Source organism: Camelus ferus, chromosome 3 (assembly GCF_009834535.1).
Source record: "Camelus ferus isolate YT-003-E chromosome 3, BCGSAC_Cfer_1.0, whole genome shotgun sequence".
Taxonomy (NCBI): domain Eukaryota; kingdom Metazoa; phylum Chordata; class Mammalia; order Artiodactyla; family Camelidae; genus Camelus; species Camelus ferus.
The window spans coordinates 20,088,796-20,096,463 of NC_045698.1; the positions used below are offsets into that span (position 1 = coordinate 20,088,796).

Below are 7,668 nucleotides of genomic sequence, written 5' to 3' on the forward strand. Positions count from 1 at the left end.
TGCCCTCATTTAAGTCTCTCAAGTGGCCCCTAGACCCAAGGTGCCCTGCCCAGGACACACACAGAGGTAGCTGCTCCCGGCCATGTCATCTTTTGTCCTTCATGGCCCACTGCTCCTGTGGCCGGTGGCCAGATGTAGCCAGTGGACTGACTACACAAGCTATCCCCAGCTGGCGAGTGGCTAACAGTCCACTGCACCAGGTGGCCCTGGACCAGGTGGTGTCATCTGGCTGGAAAACAAGGCCAACTTATGCAGGGCAGTTCAACCAGGACTGCCTCTTAGGAATGGTAGCTAACAGATCTGGGATGTTCAGAGAAGCCAACATGCTAAACCTGTAGCTTTGGGCCTTCTGGTCTCCCCCGCGGTTTTGGGAAGTCTCCTTCTGCCCAACGGCCAGTTTCTCCATGTGGAATGTACACGTTTACCGAGGGAAGCCCATTTTCAGGGACCCCAGCGTCAGGCCAGCCCATGCTGCTTTCTGGTCAGAAGCCCCCAGGAGCCAACCCTGGGCAGCTGTCAATGCCACCTCCAGAGCAGCAGCAGCAGCCGGGGCCAGGCTACCCAGGACATCCACAGTCTGGACCTGTCAACCCCCAGCCCAATTTGGAAATCAAGTCACCATCATGTGTGCTCTTGGCTTTGACCCCTGCAGATGCCAAGGCCCCACAAAAGGCTATGAAACGTTAAGGACTTGGGGGCAGGCCGTCAACAGCTGCCTGGGGAGTGGCTCCAGCAAGCAGTGGCAGCAGATTCTCCTGTCCTGACAGCATACGGGGAGGATTTGAACAAAGATCTGAAATCTGAACTGCCAGGAACCTTTGAGAAGATAACTTAGTCTCTGATGAAGATCCTGGCCTCCATAATGTGTATGAGATAAAGGAAGCCCCCAAGAGGGCTGGCATGGATGAAGCCTGACTCAGGAAGTCCTCACCTCCTTCAGCAATGAGCACATCCGGGAACTGAGCAAAGCCTACAAAACAATATTCAAATAGACCCTGCAGAGGACCATTCAATGTGACATGTCAGGACACTTTCAGCAGCTCCTCATCTCTCTCTCTCTCTCTCTCTCAGGGAAACTGGGATGGTAGCACAAATGTGGTCATGTGACTAGTCCAAAGAGATGTCCAGAAACTGTATGCAACTGGTTGGAACTGCCTGGGAATAGATGAGTCCAAGTTCAAAGTAGCTCTGTGCTGGAGGAGCCAGACCCAAAGTGGCCGTTTTCAATGAGTATCAGCGAATGTCAGACAGGTTAGCGAGACACTAACGGCATCTGCCAGGAGATATCTCAAGACCTGGCGCAGGGAATGCTGGCATGGTGGGATGTGTGAGGGACACAGGCCTTCTTTGCTAAAAGGCTCTACAAGGCCACAGGGAAGCAGAAACAAAGGCCCAAGATCCTGATTCTCATCCTGGAGTCTCGCAGGAAGATGGACGTTCTGGATCACAATTGGAGTGTGAGTGGCTGTGTAGTAAGTCGCTGTACCACGACATCTTGGGAGATACTCTGAAGGATCACCAGATGATTCTGGTGAAGATCTGTGATGGCAAAAACTGAGAGGTGACCCTGGTGGCTCCCTGCTGTCCACCTGCCAGCAATCGCAATGCCAGGAAAAGGCCTAAAGAATGCCTGTCTTTTCCTGGCAAATCCACAAAATAGCTTCCCAACATGTCCCAGTGTGAACCATCCAGAGAGCCTCGGCTCTGTCCTCTGCCTGCCTCTCCTGATATTTGCATCGTGCTTGTGCTGATGGACCGCGGGTCAGTCACCAGGTCCCTCAGGAGGTCTTTTCTTCCCCATACCACAGCCTTTTGCTGCTAAAGTTGATGTTTTATTTTGCTTGTGTGCTCTTGGCTTTATTTCAGTCATGTGATTTTATATTTTTATTTGAAGGCATTTGTTTATAGTCATTATCAGACAGATGTACACAAGCCTCTTTGCTGCATACACATTTTAGATGAGAGAGGGTGGATCAGGGACTACCATATCCTCATGGAGGAGTGAAAGGGAAAAGCTTCAAGGGTGACTTTTGAATCTGGTAAGAATGTCATGAAATTTGTTATTGCCAAACTCACTCCTTTGTAGAAAAAGGGGAAAAAATGATCAGAAAATAATCTGTTCCTTCTCCTATGAAGGAAGGCAGGGCTTCTTTAATTTGGAGTGTGACTCAGACATGAATGATCACAGCCAAAAGCTGCTTCTAAATTAAAGTCAGCCAGGTCTGTAACATTCTGGAAAAAAACAAAACAAAACCAAACCTAAAATACAAAATATATATGAAAATTTTAAAAAAGACATAGAAATCAATACTCATTTTTATTAAAACATAAAGTAAATGGATATATATCAAACGCCTTATACTGATGGTCATCACCATAGTAAAAAGAGAAGGATAGAGATAAAAAGAAACAAAGACATAAATGAATAAAACAACAAAGCTGTTGGGTGAAGGGTTCAAAAGGTATAAACTTCTAGTTATAAAAGAAATGTCATGCGATGTAATGTACAGCATGGTGCCTGTAGTTAATAAAACTATATTGTACATTTGGATGTTGTTAAGGAAGTAGATCTCAAAAGTTCTCATCACAAGAAAAAAATTGTAACTGTGTGGTGATAGGTGTTAACTAGACTTAGAGTGTGATTATTTCTCAATACATACAAATATTAAATCATTATGTTTTATACCTTAAACTAATATAATATTCTATATCAATTATATCTCAATTGAAAAAAATTACAAAGGTGTCTTTCATAGAGCAATGCCAATATTTCCCCTTGCAAGATACCCATGGAACTGCCTTAGTCAACTATTGCGTCAACAGTGGTATGTGACAAATAACACCCAGAATCTCAGTGATTTACAACAGTAAACTATTCACTTGACTCATGTCTCTGTTGGTGCAATGGAGCAGCTCAATTTCAGGCTGTTGTTCAGCTTTCTGTGCTTTGGGGTCTTCCCATTCTCCTTGGACCAGCAGTAACCCAAGGTGTGCTCTTCTCATAGTACATGGTAGGGGCATGAGAGGTGGGGCAAAGCCTAGCAATTGTATTTAAGGACTTTGCTCCAATTGGTCCACTGAAAGTTGACTGGTCAGTCATCTCTAATGGCCAAACCTAATGTCAGTTTGTCAGGGATGCAGGTTTTGCAATCTCTACCAGGAGGCAGAGCTATCTATATATGTTACATAGTATGGCTATATGTCCCTGTTTCCTGAAGAGTAGAGAATTAAGAACAATATTTAACCCATCACAAATGCACTGAAATACACACACTTCTATATAAAGTTGGTTTTTTTTTAAAGAAGTGGAAAATGCTGCATAAAACTTGTCAAAAATGAACCACAGTGTACTTTAAAATTAGACTACTTCTATATAAAGTCCTTTCTTCGTGTCATTCTTAATTCCTTTGGATAAAGGCAATTTTGAAATGCTCTTTTCTTTGATCTTTGTCCTCTAGCTGAGTAGTATACTTTCTCCCTCTTTTATTTTTCCAAGTTGCACATAACACCAGAAGGGTTTCCCAGTTTATAGACCTCTTTTCTGTGTTATGATCTGAGACGTTCTACCCTTCGGTGCTTCTGTATGCCTCTTAGAAGGAACAATAAGAAAATCTATAAAGAAAGGACATGGGGAACACATAATGTGTCAACTACTTAGAGTGTGTTTATTTTTAAGACAATGTGTATATGCCACATAGAGTGACAATTTTAATTAATTTAAAACCATGTATTTGATAATGTTTCCATTATTATACACTTATTTTAGAGATCAGAGATTACTCAATATCTAACTAGTGACCTTGAAATCCTATCAAGCATTGGAGAAATTACTTAAAAATTTCTGCCTTGACCTAAGTTCATGTGAAATATTTTATTTCTAGCTTCTCTGACTTCCTTTTTTCAGCCTCTCTATACATTCACAGAAATAGTGCTTTCCTAACTTTGCCATAATTTACATTATTTCCTTCAAAAATACCTTTAGTTTTTGTCCTTGGAATTATGATCGTGGTTTTTCCTTAAATTTAAGGTGACTTCTTTTTAGTTCATACGTTCCACACAATATTATTTGAATCCTTGAAAGTTATATCTCACACTCCATATCTACACACACACTCACACACACATACACACACCGACACTTACCCCCTGATGGATATTTTAAAATACTAAAATACATAATTATACAGGCACTGCTGCTTGTCTGTCCCCTTTCTGTAACCCCAACCATGCTTGATGACTGCAACACATTCCACCTGCAATTCATGTCATCCCTTTAGAGTGAACCTTAGGGAACTTAAAAAATTGTATGTAAAAACAATAACCAAAGCAATCAGAAAGAATTTAAGAATGCTTATAAAATAATTGTATATATATAAACTCTATTTGAAAACTATTAGTAAATATATATGATGATTGATTTTCTGTATCAGCTAAGACATTAATATTAAATTGGGGAACATTGAAAAGGAAAATGAGCCTCCATAATGTGGATAAACCCCATCCAACCAGTTGAAGGCCTGAATATAACAAAAAGACCAGCCTTCCCTAGCAAGAGGGCATTTTCCTGCAGACTGCCTTTGGACTTCGTCTACACCGTCTCTTTCCTGGATCTGTGCCAGCCATCCTTCCAACTAGAGCTACACCATTGGATTCCCTGGGTCTCCAGACTGCTGGTCTTTGACAAGAACTGCACCATCAGCTCTCCTGGGTCTGAAGACTGCTGGGTCATACTGTAGATTAGGGCTTGCCAGCCTCCATAATCGCATGAGCCAATACCTTATAATAAATCTCTTTCTCTATACACCCACATCCTGTTGGTTCTGTTTAACTGGAGAATCCTGACCAACACAGCATATTTATTATGTTTTAGTTTCATTGCAGATATCTGAACTCTTGCATGGAGTAGGTGTGCCTCTAGTAGAATCTCCAATTTTTCCCTGTGTAATTACACATTCCTACCCCAGAACATCAGACACATTCCATGCTAACTATAAAAATGAAAATTCCCTTTAAACTATTTCTCCAGTAAAAATACCTCCCACCCAATTTAAGATACAAAATACATAAAGAGAATTTTTTTGAGAGAAAGTCTCATATTTTTCTAGAAATTAAACAAATTTAATGGGGATGTTTTTGACTTTTAGCCTTTTAATATTATACAGGATTTGCATTTTCTTAAACAATTTGATGTAACTAGAAACACTGAATTACATGGAATGAGACAAATTTCCAAACCACTCAACTCACTGAATCCTCAACAAAGTGGTAGCATTACCATTTTTCACACATTTTCTTTAGCACAGATAAATTATTAAATTTATAAATTATAGCACCACCCTCAACACAAACTCTCAGGCTTTACACCAAATAGTCATAGATACTCTTAATAGACATCATGACAATGGTTTACATTATGATACCTGATGCTATGGTCTGCACTCAATGGAGAAAGTAGCTGGCTGGTGTTCACTGCTACCTCCCTCACACTAAGTGACAGCACTTAGATCACAATCAATGTTTTCTCCATTTTAGAATAAAGAAGAGTTCAGTTTGAGGGAATTTCAGATCAAAAAAATTCATTCCATACTAAATGGGACAATTTTTTTTTAACATTTTCAAGATGCTGATCTAAATTATTCATTGTTATACTATATTATCACCTTCACACAGGAAAATGAGAACTAAAACAAACATTCATCCAATGTAACAGGTCATCTGTGGAAAGATAATAGTCATCCGTCCTAAGGAAACCAAGTTTTCCAGCTTGAACTGGTTGTGAAAATTATTTGTTCCACTTCATCATGTAGTTTGCTTGGAACATACTAGATCCACGTTAATTTCTAATGGAGTCATGAATCAGTGAATTATGTTAGTTAATAAGTGCTGACATAATATAAGAGTAATTTCTGTGGTGTTCAAAATATTAAACATTGCACACCTTATAAGGGAAGCATCCACAAACACAAATAGATTGTGTTTTCCTTTGAGAGCATCATTGAAGATTCCAGTAAAAGAGTTTTCTTCATATATACACCACAAAAATTAAGAGGAGGCTAATGGCCTAAAGACTAACATAGTCCAGGTGTGATGGAGATGTATAATTTTGTCTCTCTTAACTTTTCTAGTGCTCGAGTTCCATTGCTCATTACTGTTTCTCATGTATAAACGAAGAAAAATCACTTGCTCTCATTTATAACAGCTAAGTGATTAGACATTGATGACTGATGAGTTAGGCAAAAATTTCTGCAAATATGTTTTTCACTTAATGTCAAATAATTTATTAGTGAGGATGAATTAAGCAGATTGTAGATTATCACACTCTTCTTAGCACTGAAGTTTTCAGGGTTATTGCCATTTTTCTTTAGAAGTTCAGGGAAAAATGAAAAACTGAACAAGTAAAAATGTTAATAAATTATGACTATCTGCAAAATTGACAGAATTCTTTATAACTTGTGAGTGTTCCTCAGATATTTTACATCAGACTTTTTAATATAATATTAAGTATGAATGTCTTATTTAATATTTAAAATATCCATAGACTACTTCAAAAAAAGTGTACATCTCACTCAGTGATGCCTAAAAGCTTATTGATTTTTTTATACTATTTATACTTGGAGTCTAAAGCATCAGAATCTGTGATTTTTTCACTTGTTTTAATATAAAGTACTTACTGTGTATAAAAATTATACATACAAATTTTACTCAGTATAACCTTTCTCTATCCAGTGGAAAAATAAATTATTTAAATAATATGTAACAAGATTTTGAAGTTTTAAATGGCTTCCGATTTGACATCCCCAAGGTAAGGAAAGTAAATTTAAACTTTAAAAAAATAACCTCAGAAAAATATGGTAAATCCTAAACTAAAAGATACTACCAACATAAAACTTTTTTATTTAAAAATCAACAGAAAATGTCTGTAAAAAAACAGAAACAGACTTTCAGATATATAGAACAAACTAGAGGTTAACAGTGAGGAAAGGGAAGTGGGGAAGGTTGGATAGGAATATCAGATTAAGAGACACAGACTACTATGTATAAAATAAATAAGCAATAAGGATGTAGCCATTATTTTGTAATAATTCTAAATGGAGTGTAATCTATAAAATATTGAATCACTATATTGTATGCTTGAAACTAATATAATATTGGATGTCAATTATACTTAAAAAAATTCTACAAATTAAATAAAACATAAAAACCATCGTGTTTTAACCAGGCCTAAATCACTGTGTGAATTGCTGTGGGTGTAGAAATGCATGGATTTCTGCAACTTGAGAAGGTGATGAGAGTAAGATCACAACTGCAGTGTAGTGAAGCAAGTGCTCCCAAAACACTGTGGAACACATTAGGAGAGTGCTGGGTCAAGTCTTCAAGAGAAGAAGTCTTGATTAGAATGGCTAGTAAATCTTAATCTGACAATTGATCAGCTGTAAGAAATGAAAGATATTGGAAGTTGAATAAATTTCCTGAGACTGAAATCAGTTTACTATCATTCAGTTATATACATAGAGATAACAGGTGTTGGGGAATGATAAAATATGAAGTGGGAAGGAAAAACAGTTGAAGTATGGTATCTTGTGAACTACATTAATTCACTATATGCTATAAATATGTGAAAGGTCACTTTACTTTCACTAAAAAGTGAATGACTTGAAAAAATATATT

General features: G+C 38.0%; 1 pseudogene; it reads left to right on the forward strand.

The window, feature by feature from the left end:
- The first annotated feature begins 404 nt into the window (after nucleotides 1–404).
- Nucleotides 405–1,558, forward strand: LOC102503847 (annotated as a pseudogene).
- Nucleotides 1,559–7,668: the final 6,110 nt, after the last annotated feature.